This window comes from Oculina patagonica, chromosome 12 (assembly GCF_052425735.1).
Source record: "Oculina patagonica isolate OP01 chromosome 12, crgOcupat, whole genome shotgun sequence".
NCBI lineage: Eukaryota > Metazoa > Cnidaria > Anthozoa > Scleractinia > Oculinidae > Oculina > Oculina patagonica.
In genome coordinates this window covers 11,336,968-11,351,967 of record NC_135769.1, presented here as the reverse complement: position 1 = coordinate 11,351,967, position 15,000 = coordinate 11,336,968, and the positions used below count along the sequence as shown (strand labels likewise).

Here is a 15,000-nt window from a genome sequence, read left to right as displayed (position 1 = left end):
CTAACATGCAGATTAATCGCAGAGCAATTAAATTCAACCTTTTCATTTTTTGTGTTTTGCTGCAGCCGCAATGGCTGCAAGCAAAACACATTGAGAGCTGAAGTTTGTGCCGTAAGGTGTAAGTGCCGTAACAAAGGAGAAATCTGAACTACCGATGTCAATCAAATCCATGAACAAACAAAATCGAAACCAATGAACCGTAGCGCCGATCGCATTCGAAGTTACGGGCCAAAGTATTCGAACGCAAACCACGTTCGACACGTTGGAAAACAGAAAACCGATTTAAAAGTATATCGCATTGGGAAAGAAAACAAACTGTGGCGCGACCACTCCAGTTTTATGAGAAAATTATTCAGTTTCCATCATTTACGAAAAGAGCGAAGACTTGGAACCTCGCCGAAGGTCATAAATATTTTCTCCGAAGGACCGGTTAGTGCACAGTTTGTAAACTTTCGCTTTGAAAATAAACTTACCCTCACCTTGTCTACACTGTCTACAGCGTACTAGTACTGTATTAACTCTGAACTTCATATTTTAAAATAAAATGTATGAACGTGTAACTTGTCACGCAAAGACAGCTGGAAAGGAATATAGTAACATCATACTGGTCTGCACCGCTAATTGTAGCTGTATTCGAGCTATATAAAAGACAGCTAGAAACGAATTAATACTAGTAACATCACAATGGGAAAGAAACTTATTCAGTGGTTCACACCGTCGAAAACAAAGAAATATTAAATGCAACATTCGTCAGTTCGTGTTTAAATGCGTGCGACCAGTTTGTTTACTAGTTATTAAAAACACGGTATTCATTTAATAAACAGTTCATCCTTAAATTTCAGCTTTTCTACGACTGACAGGTAGGTACTATAAGCCCCGCTAAAAATAGCTGGAAAGGGAAAGTTTTTTGAAAAATGAATTTTTGACTGCCAGACGCGCTGGCGCCACATGTTTATTTTGTGAAGATTACTTAAACGCCGCGTGAAAAATAGAATTTGATGTCCAGCGAGCCACTGCATCTACGGCTACGCAGTCCTCAGTGAATCCTCCAACTTCACAAATTTCTAAAACTTTAAGAAAACGAACTTTCGAAGAATCAATTCGATTATTCAAAAATTGGTCCTTATCGATCTTCCGATCTTGTTGTGAAGACACTGCAATTCGACGTGTGTTCATGCGTGAAGGGATGACTGACGAATGATAATAATTATTTGTAAACTTTCGCTTTCAAAATGAACTTTGCGTTACGTTCAACCCCGTCTTTCTGTTTTTTATCAAAGAGACAATGATTTCAAAGACATTTCGTTAACTCACTGGTAATTAAATTATGTTTGCTGTGTTTGATTTCAATTTGAATTCAATTTGAATTTGTTCAACCCCGATTCTCTTCGGTAACATTTGGCAAACACTCTCTTCGATACCTAGGGCCCAAACTTTGGAATGCTCTCACACCTATACTAAGAAATTTACCATCTTTAAAACAATTCAAATGCGGTATACGTGGTCGGGACCTCACTGCGCTGGCTGCTAATATCAGTGACTGTCGGGGATGCAAACTATGTCAAGAATGACTGCCAGCCATGACATAATTTTTACTTTTTAACATAATTTTAATTTTTATATTTTAATATAGATAAAGAAACAGAATTTTAATATATTTGTACTTAGGTTTTTTTTTTTTTTTTTTTTTTTTTTTTGTATATAAATATTTTCTATTATATATATATATTAATTACGTTTTTTAGTTAGTCAGGTTAGGTGTCCACAATTAGTAGAGGGGACTTTTCCCCTCAGCTACTACAGATTTGACACGTTAATAAAGTTATTATTATTATTATTATTATCATTAAAATTATCAGGATTGAATTAACACAAAGTGAGTACAATAAAGTGCAATTATTAACCTGCACACAAGTGACAGATAATAAAAGACGTTGGATTTGAATTTCTACTCACTTGTCTTTCATCAACATGTTTGCTAAGGCTTTGCTCTAGCAGCAAAACACATGGACCCATTGGGGCCCTATTTTTTTATTTTGCTTAAATCACAAAACAATTTTGCAAATACATTACATGCATACAATGTGATGCAATAAGTAAAAGTACTGACCTTCGTCAAACACAAAGGCCTAGGATTAATTTCTATACCATTGGCGAGTCGATACACAGGCGATACATGTCAGAAGATTGTGTGACATTTTCGTGTGTAAGAGTCACAGAAGGCATCCTGTAAATTAGTCTGAGTCAAATTAACAGCACTTAATTTGAAGCAAATATTATCAGTGCATGTTCAAGCAAAACAAGGACTTCAGATAGTCCACCTTTTCAATCTTTTTCAAGGAACTGCAATCGATTGACCTTTTGGTACAGGCTTCTACGGAATTAAAAGTTAGGAACTTAACTTATCGTCGATGGTGTACAATAATTACGAATACTTTAGGACTGACGTACTGCATGACTCGTGCGAACTCAGATTTACCCGCTACCTGATAAAGTACGGCACTCACTACAGGCCTGAAACCTCTGTTCAACAGCTGATGCTATAGCAGAAGAAGTAACAGGAAATTCTTACTTGTACTCGCCACAACTCAAGATGGCGAGTCGTGTTGGAAAGAAGCAAATAAATAAGCTCAAATATTATCGATAAAAATGCACGCTCAATCAAACAAAGATTTTAGATAGCTCACCCTTTCAAATGCAATCTGATCAAGAAACTGCTATCGGTTGGCGCACTCAGTTACGCTCAAAAAGTTACGACACTTCTAAACGGCCTTCTCCACTTCTCAAATTCAAGCTTGAGTCAGTTATCGCGTATTAAAAACTCAAGTACCGGAAGTGAGGTCAAATTTATCCGATGTCTGGTCTTTCCTGACCCGAAATCTCAGTCCAACTGCTAGAAATTAAACGTGTTTTGCCGATGCTCATTGCAGACTGCTGCGAAACACAATCAAACATGGCGGAACGAAAAATAAACAATGCTTCTAGTGCTTAGTTACCAATCCTCTCTGGTTCGATTAATTATTAACTAAGTAACCCTCACCCGAATCTTCCATCGTTCCCTGGCATATAGGCGACGTCATCGCCTAAAAATGTTAAAGGTGATTTGTTAACCATCGTTTTTCGTTTTCGAAATTCTGACTCTGATCTGTGTTTTTGCCCTCGTGAGGCCAAAATAAATAAGAGGACTACATAAACAAGACAGCGAGGTGTTTATATTCGATTTCGCGTCGCAGATTGTACTCTACGCAGTGTAGTTGGGTAAACAACCCAAGTGGCTGGACGGCAAAGTACTAGGCATAGCTTTGGTAAAAGAAAACTGAAATCTGAAAACAACTCAGCTTGGGCTACCGAGACCTATTCGCCTCATACATCTTGTTCTCAGAAACGTCGTTGACTTTGATTTTCATTTCAAATTATTATGTAGTAAAACAGGTCGAGGGATGTCAAGCTAATTCTATCTGACATCGGATCAACACTGTTATCATAGGCAATGAAAGTTTATGTAGGGTGCTCGACATTATTATGAGATACTTCAAAAAAAATTTTTCTATGTACTAACGGAAATATTGACGTACGTTTTCTGATAAAAATGATAAAGTTTGCAAAGGAAAATAAAAATCTTACGTTAAACGCGCTTCGTTATAACTTTAGATATATTTATCAGATTTTCGCTGTCCGGTAGGCAAGACAACATTTTCTTCCACTGAAAATGTGTTAAATGACTCGAGAAAAAGCCATGTTAAAGTGGATGTTCAAGTCGAGCTAGCTACGTGCATGTAAATATACAAATCAGGTTGCAGAGAATTGGAAAGCTATTATAATTCCTTTGTTCGTTGCCGAGATAGCCGGCAGGTTATTCTTTTTACAACTTAAACTGTTATCGAGTTTGCCGGATAGACATTGTTTTTATCTGAATAAATCATGATATCAAACGGTGTCATAGTATAATCCACAACAATGAAATTCGGTAATCAAAATTATGTCATGAATCTTGTGTTCATCCAGCTAGCTAACTGTTTCGACAAGTTCAAATGTTAATCTTGTTTACGAACTCTACTCACTCACACTTCACTGCCTATGCAGGTAGTTTCGGCATTATATAATTTCAATCAACTTTTTTGACAGCAAGAGCAATATCGAAGGATTACGCTTCTGTAATGTATTAGGAAGAGGCGAAAGCCATCTGGCTCACGGCTCTCAGTAGGTCGGCTGACATTAGGACTAGCGGCAATTTTAGCTTAAATCCGTAGCAAGTTTAGTTTGTACCGGTAAAAAGATGTTTCACTTATATTTAAGGTGTAATAAGAAAATTTTAGGGACTGGCGGCAAAAGTTATGCGAAATTAATGGCAAGACCGAAGAAGCTTTGATAATAATTAAAGTAGGCCTTTAACTTGAAAAATACTATTATCGACTTCGACAAGATACTAACTTCCGCGTTAATTTTAGTTTGTAAATACATTGGACGAAATATATATATAAGCGGGTAATTTCCTCTGCATTTTGAATACAACTTACCAAAGTCTCGAAGACGGTTTGGTTAACTCAAGCTACCACAGACCTGTAATATTATTGTTTCAGCAACCTCAATGAAGCTCATCAATAAGTCATGATAAATTATCACGAGTATCCATATGTTTTTACTGTGTGCTGAAAGCGTTGTAAGATAATAAAATAACCCGGCTGTTTTCGAGTTGCATTTTGCCTCGTTTTCAGAATCAGCGAACAAGACCTGACACAAAAAAACAATCTTATGAAAATAGCATTATTGACAAGTGTAGTCTTATTCAAGTCGAACTAATTTACACCTTGCTTGTGTCCGCTTGTTCGCTACCAATAAACCACAAAAGTATGATTGTTTTTTCTTTAAACCACTTCCGATTTAAGTCCAGCAACATCAACTCATCTATTTCGCCGTTAGCATAGTTATGCTCATAAGAATCAAGAAGTTGCGTGAAATCAGAAAAAAATGGCAATTTCTTGGTGCCGCTATGAGCGATACCGTAAAGCAAAAAGATCCAAAACAAAAGATCAGTATGCCGATATCATAACCGTGGGTGCCTACCAACCTCGTCTTTCGAAAAGATGTTATTTGCGTCACAGCATTTACAGTTGTTTTTCTACTGTTAAAACAAAAAATTGTGCAAATTTATGTCTTATGCCAGGATATCAATTTTAAAACTTTTTTGCATCACATCAAAGGGAAATAAATCCATGTAAAACCTTATTGTGTGCTTTGATTACCAGTGATTCTACGTGTTTTTGAGTAAACAGTACGTCCTTTAATCGAATTTTAAAATCGTCGTGGGAAAGGTTTTAATTAATACCGTTTGGAAGGAAGTCCCTACCAGAATTTAAATATAAGTAATTGAAAGTTATTATGAATCAAAATTTAAAAGGAAGTACTTCTGTGCCAGAAGTATATAGATTGTTTAGTTTTACACACGTACACATTGTAACGAGAACTGTTTGTACTCTTAAGTGTTGCGTGTTTAAATAAAATTTGATTTTTTTTACCAGTAACTTTAATAACAGTTTTCACACGATGAAAAATATTCACGATAGTCTATATTTCAAAAATAAACTCGTGCGTCTTGGCTAACTCTGTGGAAATGAGTTTTACCCACGTTTATCATTTTCACAAAAACGAAATGTATGTTCATCAAGAAAGTTCTGCAACAAGCCTTCTTTTGAAACAGAGGTAAAGGGCAGCATTGGAAGATACTCTCCTTAAAAAAAAAGGGTCCAAAATCCCAGTAAAAGAGCATGCAAAAAAGGTTGTACTTTTTGTGCTTTTTATTTTCATGTGAACCTTCCCGAGCGACCAAATCTGGTAAGCTTTTCAAAATAACAAATTTTTACTTGTCAAATAACTGAAACTCTCGTACGGGAACAAATCTTGTAGGCAACTGTCGCCACTTTTAGGGCTCATAGTTTCAAGTTTTATTTTGTTTTTAATTTGTCATATCCGATATTCGATTGTGACAAAGGCTCACATTGATATTACTAGCTTATATGACAAGTTTGAATTTGCAATGAACGCACTGAAATCTCTTCGAGTGTGTGCATGGATTACGCCTCGGAAATGACTACAGGCTATGACTTGACTCGAAATTCAGACCACCCTAGGCCTTTCTCGATTATGCTAGTAAAACTGGCATTTAATGCTACTAGAAATTCTCCAATAAAACCAAAAAATGCCAAACTAATGCCTGATTTCTTTAAAAAATGCCGCTTGAATTCCAAAGAATGCTTTGTTTTAGTCAAACAAACGTACAAAGTCTTACATTATAATGCTCATATCAACAACAGGTGATACTGTAGTGGACTGTAGTGATCGATCTCTTGCTATAGATGATGGAACTGGTCTATCTTGCTAGTTCGTGGCCGACGCCATTTTCGCTGATCTTGGCTGAGCAAGAGAAAGAGTTACCCGCTGACCACCCGTACCTTTTTTCCGTTGGTGTACACGCACAAGTAAAACAACGCACAAACAGTCGACTCGAAACAGACAGAAAACAATCAAATTAAGAAATCAAAATTGTGAAACTTTAGGATTACTTATCCTTCTGAGTTCTGAGTGCTGAAATCTGGATCACGGTCATGAAAAATGACAGAAAATGCTAGCAATTCTTTTTCAAGAAAAAACGAAAAAAAAAATGCTCGTTTTTCCAAAAAATGCCGAAAAAAATGCTAGCATAATCGAGAAAGGCCTAGACCAAAATAATAATAGAAAACAAAATGCTTCTTGTTTCGTAACTGATTGATCATAACATTCATGACAAATTGTTACATAATTGTTGAGTGCTTCCCAAGAGTTAGGAGCCTGGTACTAGGTTGTCAAGTTGTTAAAACTATACGATCTTAGCTAGTTCTCATGTTTTCTCGGCCGTAATACATAAATGCGCTGTAAAGTCAATGAAACCACAGAGTAACAAAACGGTTTTGCAGTGTAATAAAAAATTACTATGCCTCCCCAAAGTTTGACTTTAGCTAGGCCAGCAGAATAAAAGGTAACCTGGTATAAAAAGCGAAAGCTATATGTAGTCACTAAACATAAATGTAACCAGTTCCATTTTGATATTACATGTATATGTAAATCTGTCAAAGTTACAAGACAGGTGATTGTGTTCCACGAAGCTTAAATACATTTCTTTTTCAAAGGATTATCTTAGACTCTTATCTTTATGAAGATGAAATGCTTTGAATCTAATTTTTTAAGTCTTGCTTTACAAACATTTTTTGCAAGCAAAATTTGCAGCAGAAATGACTAAGTTTGGCCGTTGATGGCAGCGAGAATTATGCCTGTATGATGAAGCATTTCCACGATCAAAATAAGAGCTTATTAATAATTTTCTATTTCACTTAAAGCAATTTCGTAAGGATATCGTGCCATTAAGGACAAGGCCTTGTCTTGTTTTTATTTCAGAGATTAAGCCTTGGGCATGAGTGCAGCCAACAAAAGAGATGTCAAATTGAACACGACACATTTACAATATAACAATAATTTCACACTTTTCTCCTTATTCAATGTGTTAGCATACGTGTCCGCATCGATATTTTATAATGTCTAGTTGTATGTTCGTTTCATAATGAGAGGAATTCTTGTAATTCACTGTAGTTTGATTACAAAGCAAGTGTCATTTTCGAACAATGCTTTCTAAAAACGGAGGGGTTGTGACTATCACTAGTGATAATAAGCATTTTCAAAAAAAGGCCAATAATAGTTCGAATAACATAATTCGGAATAGGAATACAGAAGTACGATTTCTATCTTTTGAAAGACCACATGGTATAAAAGAAGTACAAAATTCGAGGCAACTTCGACCTACCTTGGCGATTAAAGTGTACAGTTTATGAAGGAAAGAAATCAACTAGTAGAGTAACTTCCATAGGCTATTAATGACGATGGCAGCTTACAGGAATGGCAAGAATAGCCCCACGTACTTTTTTCTAGTGACTGTAACAGGCGTAAAGTTGAAACTGGCATGAAAAGTCGTTTCGCGCTCGCCGCGATGTAAATTTCTCTACTGATTTAAATTTCAAATTTGTCGTGATGGAAGACTTATTATTATGCGCCTTCCGGAATTAACATGTCAAAGTATATTCCTAGTCTCTCGTGACGAAGCAGTCCGAGGACTGTCAAATTAAATCAGGGCGGCGTTATTTCATGATAAATCTTCTTAGTATAGTCCCATTTTTACGACCTGTCACATTTGCAAATTATTCACAGTTCTCAAGTTTCATTCATTAATTCCGGGTTGGTTTAGAAATACTCACTTAACGCGGCCAAAACAATAAAACACGCTTTTACGATCTCATGTTAAAATAACTTTTGAGCCAATCAGCCGTGTGTACTCAAAATCCAAAGTTCCAAACCGTATTAGAATTAATGCTACAGCATTGTTTTACTCGCAGTGAAGGGACGATCAACGGCGTTAAACTGATTGTTTTGAAATGACCGCATGACAGCAAACAAGCCTTGGGCGATCGAAGACCGGGTAGAAGAATACAAAGAGAAAATTAAAATAATTATGCAATTTAATGTTTCTAAAAGGTTGGTAATCATGATGATTAGAAAAGGCTTATAAAAATGTTGTCATTGAGCTGTTACACGAAAAGCTGGAAATAAATGTATTATGTAAATAGCATTAAATTTGTCAGTAAAACGTTCTATATCTATTGAGTGGCTCCCGCTTTTAAGACTTTTCGACTACAATATTATTTTTTCCAATTATTCATAGATTCCATTTAAGTTAGGAAATATTCATGAAATCGCAGTAACGCGACGAGCAAAATAAAAACCTTTTTTGGGCATTTAGTTTTCCACACATTTTAATACAAATTGGAACCAATTTCTGACTTTTGCCCTTCTATTTTTCGGCGTTTTTTTACAGCTTTAAAACCACAACTTAAAGAATTCATTTTATCGCAGCGAAGGAGAAAATGGTATAAACCCTTTCATATACCTACAGTAGGGTACTGTATCTATTTTCTTAACTTTTTACTTTAACCACTTGGTGGGCCTGATTAAAACTACCCTGACAGTTTTGCCAACCCTTTTGTAGACTCCAACATACACACGCGAAACCCTACCCTTTTGTTTACCGCCAGCCTAAGAAAGGTACACCTTTCGCGCGAAGCCTTTCCGTTCACTACAATAAGATTATTGTAATCCCTGGCTAACTTAAATTGCGTGACTCACGATAAGCTTCTTTATCTAAAGCTCTGTCTCAAAAGCTTCTATTTATGCTGCTGTCACGCGAAAGATGGCAATAAATTAAACTTCAATTTGTTTTTTTTTTTACGTTATAGGTCACTTTCATTTTATAGTTGTTCACGTATCGTGAAGTTTTGATTTTTAAGGCCCATTCTAGGACGAAAAACTTAAAAGTAATTGAACGGAACTCAACCAGGACTAATAACCTCATGTTGTTTTAGGTTGTTTTGTCAGCTCATAATCCTGAAAATGTTGTACTGGCGTTTTATATTAGAAACACTCAATTTAACTGGACGAACGAAAACCTAGGCTAGCTGATGCTTGTGCGCTTGAATATGCTTCTCGGTATGTGCAAAGACTGGTCAACTGCCTCGCGAATCGAAAGCATGAGCGAAAACTCTGCTGAACTTGATCTTCTCGGCGGTTATGAAAATGCAAAGTCGAGCTGGCTCAAAAAGATTGCACGACAGAAACAGGAGTCTGTGATCAACCCAGAGCGAGACTTTGAATTCTTATGAAACTTTGTCGACTCTAGTTCTATCTTAGATCCGACCAATACAGTGGCATCCCGTTTTGTCGATCCTCCAAGGACTCTCCAAGGTAAAAGAAAATGGATTGTGTAATCGGGAGCTCGAGATATCAGGAGCAAAATTGCAGTGCGACTGATTGAAGCAAATACAAGCGAAACGAGTTTCGGTTCGAGTACCCGGGAGGTCCGAGAAATCGAGGGCTCGAGAAATCTGTATTTAGCTCGTCCCATAGTCCGTCCCGAAAATAAAGCGATGAAACTGGAAGATGAAGATGTTAAGTTATATCTAAATAACACTGCAACTGAAGCGCATGCAATTTGACATAACACATAGAGACCCGCAATCGGTTGGATCGTGGTCCCTCTAATTCCTTCATCCCACCCATTAATTAAATAATAACGTTGTTTCCGAAAGCACTTACAAGACGAAATGTGCACTCAATCTAACAAACAACGGCAAAAATAAATCAACTATCTAAGAAATGAAGTAGTGAAACAAAAGCATACCTACGGCATCTTGGCGAGCGAGAGATCAAAGGACAAGGAAATCAGTCAATCAGAACGAGATAGTGAATTCCACAGGCTAATTATGTCAATAATGGTGATCGCGGTCTAACAAATACATATATACTTCGGGCTGATTTCTTAACTATCGTGTAACGTTTAGTAGCAGATCGGCCTGGGAATTTGAAATGGAGGGATAATGAAAGTCCTTGTTATTGGCTAATAGATCAAAAGGTTAACAAATTCCCGCTTTTGCAGTTTGTAAGATAATTTAGTTGTGGTATAATAACCACGTTTAATCAAATGACTTACTTTATATACACAGCTAAAAAGGTCCATTACTAAATTAGCCAGCCAGAAAGCTTTATTGATTACCGGCTCAATATTTTCGAAGTATTGGACTGGGTAATATTTCTAAAACTCATTTTGATTCGTTATATCGACTCGTCGATATGAATCTCGCCTTCATTTAAGTGTTATAAGCCCGGGTTACGAGCGTAATGTGACTTGACTTTCTTAAGTGAGCGTCATTTAGCTATTGTATTTAAAAGTCGCACCCCCATCCCTCACTCTCTGTTGAGGACAGGTCTTTCATGCTTACCTCTAAAGAAATCCGTCGAAAACATGTACACCCCAAAAGAAATCCATTGGAAATGTCTTAACCCTAATAAAATTCTTTGAAAATGTGCTAAGCCCTACATCTTATCCTGTAGGACATTTGCTTTTTTTTTCACTTCCTAAGGGAGTGGGGGAAGGGGGGGGGGGGAGGGTGCCATATTAAATTACCGATATTGCGTTATGCTGTCGGTCGTTCAGAATTTGAGTGCTCTCTGCTCTTGCATTGATCCGTACCAATCCGTACCTAGTGCCGATTACTTGCCAGCTTTATTGCAACATATTTTAGCATCTTGCAGAAAGTGATCTTGTCTGTGATAGTGTTTTTTAACTTTCAAACTGCCATACAGTCATCACAGTTACTGATTCCGTTACTGTATTTTTTTGTGACACCCTGCAGGAATGGAATGTATCCATTAACCCGATAAAACCAAACATGTTAATGCTCACGCATAATATGTGTTATTTATAGATATGCCAAGGTTTATGTAAAATGTCATCCCAGAGGGTAGAAGGGGCGTTCCTTTAAGGATAAAAAGTATTTCTCTCGAGCTATTCGCCCTTTTCCCCCTGGTCCTTGTGCTGTCGGTATCTCTTAAGACTCTCTTAAGGAAAACTCTATCTGCAGTATTTTTCAGGCAAGTAACTACAGTTGAATCCTGATAACTCGAACCTTTTCCGATTCCCCTCAAGGTCATTTTCTTACTATTTTTGCCCTCGATAACTCGAACCTTTTTCGATTTCCCTTGAAGGTTCGAGTTATCGGGATTCAACTGTATCCCCTTTTCCCACCATTTAGTTTCGCCTTTTATCCTCCACAACATTGTGTTTGACAACAGTGAGTTTGAGCAGTTATTTTCGTATGTTTCTTTATGGGACGCTTCTTTTGAGGTATGATTTATTGATGACAGATTAGATTATATGGGGAATGGAGTGCAAAGGAATGCAGATTGATTTCGTAAGAAAGTACAAATTAGCAAAAGGAAAACGATAAGAGGAAATTCCACTCAAATGTTTTGTGCAAGTTGCAACTTAAGAGGGCATCAGTTCTGCTCAGTATTCCGTCTTATATATTCGCCTTAATGGCAGAAAAAAAAGGAATGACAGATGTCACAAATAGGCCGTTCTAAGGGAGTGCAAACATCACAGCTGACAGCAACGGAGCCCGTGTTGGGGGTGGTGGTGGTGGGGGCGGGGGGGGGGGGGTGGCATTTGGAAAAAGTTTGGGTAGGGTGGCTCCGCTTGTAGAACCACTTACCACCTTTCAGACCGAGAAAAACTCAAATGTGAATTGTATACGCCAGGAACCCATCTTAAGCCAGAGGTAAAAGATGTGGATGTTTTAATTTTTAAATCCGCTATTTGTTTTCTTACATAAGCAGAAAGAAATAAATTTGACGTAACTCGTCCCAATTTAGCGACCACATCTCATACCGAAGCAGTGAAAACAGCCTTGCCTAAGGACAAGCGCACTAAGTTCGTGAGGCAAAACGAAAATGGAGACAGCACACCTCTTTAAGCGTCCTTGTTAGACACTCTCAAGGGGATCTATCATCATACGGTCCCTGTAGCTCAGTTGGTTAGAGCGCCCAACCGGTATCTGGAAGGCCATGGGTTGGTATCGTGGAGTCCATGGGTTCAATTCCCGTCGGGGACTCACAATTTTTCTTTGTCCCATGCTCGTGTCATTGTTGAATAACAGTAAAAGTGAGTCCGCTATGCGAACATGTGTGGACTTTTTTTTTTTTTTCATTTGAATAAAAGGTGACATTATGAATTAATCAATGAGTTACTGTAGCAGTCAACAACTTCGAATTCAAGTTTCGAATCGAGTAATTCGAGATACAAGGCGAAAAAACAAAGAACTTATCAATCAATTTTTTTTTACAAGACTGTTGGAAGAACAAAGTGTACTATTACTTGTCTTTAATATGTACTACGCTTCAAGAAACAGACGTTACCATTGCCGCTTGGGATGTCACGCAATGTGAAGGAGCGTGGTGTGACCCTTAGTCACGTCGTTCACGACAAATGCCTTTTTTTTTCATGCGAATGAAAACCTAGAATCCTACAAGAACAGCAGTTATTAGACCAAAAGCCTTTCCTTACCGCTAGCAAGATAGGATACTATTTTCATTAAAAAAAGAAATGTTGCGTGGAGCACATGAACTGTCTCGCCCCGGGTGTCTCGCATCGCTTGTTTACACAACCCTTACTTTTTGTGTAAAGCTTGTGTAAACAAGACAAACAACTCATCGAAAAACTTATTTTCTTTCAATGAGTTTTTTTTTAAACCTTTTTGGAATAAGAACGTTTCAATAAGCTTTCACAAATAACTTCTTAGTAGCTTGCGTAGAAAGGCGGAGAAATATATTTTTTCTGTTCACGAAATATTCACTTGGAGTCGGTGTTTTGAGAGGCGGCGAAGGACTTTGAACCGACAATTAAATTATTTTGTCGCACGGTTTGGATACATGCATATTCTACGGTTTGATGTTTTTTTTATTCTTTTCATGACAATGTTTTAGTTCAGTTCTGAATTCGACATCGGTCTTTTGTTAAATATACTACTTGAGAGAAATGGAGCAGGTGAATTCTATCCCGGAGTCCAAGACATGTATAAAACAACATGATCAGCGAACTTGTTTTGATACAACTCGTTGTGCATTCATTGTGTGTGGCAAAGCTGAAAGAAATAAATAACCAGACATTTGATTCGTTTTTATATGCGAATCAAAAATGCTCAAGCCGCACAGAGAAACAAACACTGCGGAAAGTGAGTCAAAAGTGTGAAAAAAAAGGAATGTGACTTACGACCGCAGTTGTTCAGCCCATTTCAGCCGACACGATTGTTATTTCACTTTTCATCTACGCCACCGCTGCCTTTGAAGTTGTTCCTTGATGTATATTTTCCAGCCACCACACGCTCTTCGAATAATGTGTCAAAAAAGGCTTCTAGATTCAAGAATAAAGTGCGACTTACTCGATACTGATCGAATTTCTCGGTTTGCTGCCTTGGCTGCCCATCTCACCGAAACTTCGGATTATCCGATCACTGTCGAAAACTTCCGAAAGCACTAACCCGAGTTATCACGGAAAGTGACCCCCCAATCGGAAAAAACTGCATGACAACAATGTGTAGACTTTAAAGTCCACACAAAAATTCGTCTTCATTATTGATCACCGAGCTTAAAATTTATCATCTATATTATTTACTACATAAAAAAGTTTGTATTTTTTTAATCTCAGCCTCAATGTTCTTCTAAAAATGATTCTTATAAAAAGATGGTTCTTATAAAAAAGAGTGTACTCAGTTTTGCGATGTGATTTTCTTCCCTTCTGCTTAAACCTCTTTTATGTATTCTGATCAGTGCCTCAGTTTAATACCGAGTTCCAACGCCGCCGTTTACAATTGCGCGTTCTGATTTCCTTTCTAAAGAAATTTATTTATGATTGGAATTTTTTTTCCTTTCACACGACTAGATTCGAAAACATACTATTTTCAAAGCCTGTGCAGATTGATTATCACAAAAGATTTGATAAGAGGCCGGACACACGATCCTGTACCCGTTTTGTATAATTCAGAGATTAAAAGGTGATCATGATTCAAAGCTGGCTACGTACATGCAAGTGGCTGCGTCGTGTGTTCTGTATTCAGTGATAAGTTTCCGCAAAGCTAATGCGTATGTCAGGGTTTTAATCCAGGTGCCATTATCACCATTATTTGCAAGTTATTTGAGGGCAGAGAGGGGGTATTGTCATATTAATGTTACCTTCCGGTCACGGAATAAATGCGTATAAAGAAGATGTTGCCATTAGTATCTCGGACTCCTTGGATATCGCTTTTTGTATATTATACCATACCGCCTTTCAACGGTATAATAATATGACGCAGACATATTGCTTTTTGTGCAACATGAATGGATATTCTGAGCTTATTTACTGAGTAGTAGTGGGAGGGCAAACGGAAAAATATATCTATGGCTCGAGGCTATTGCATGCGTTCGCATAATCCGTGCAAAATGAACTAGGGGAATCACTTTTCTGTCCGGTCGGAACTAACACAGTAAAACATTTTTTTAAAATACGTCCTTACTTGAACTTGATTTTATTAGAAAGTGCCAACGTGTACG

The 15,000-nt window shown here is 37.4% G+C and overlaps 1 protein-coding gene across 5 annotated transcripts in view; it reads right to left on the bottom strand.

The window, feature by feature from the left end:
- LOC144631595 (fibroblast growth factor receptor 3-like) overlaps positions 1–15,000 on the bottom strand; it is an 80,617-nt gene that overhangs the window by 21,412 nt on the left and 44,205 nt on the right. The window lies entirely within an intron of this gene.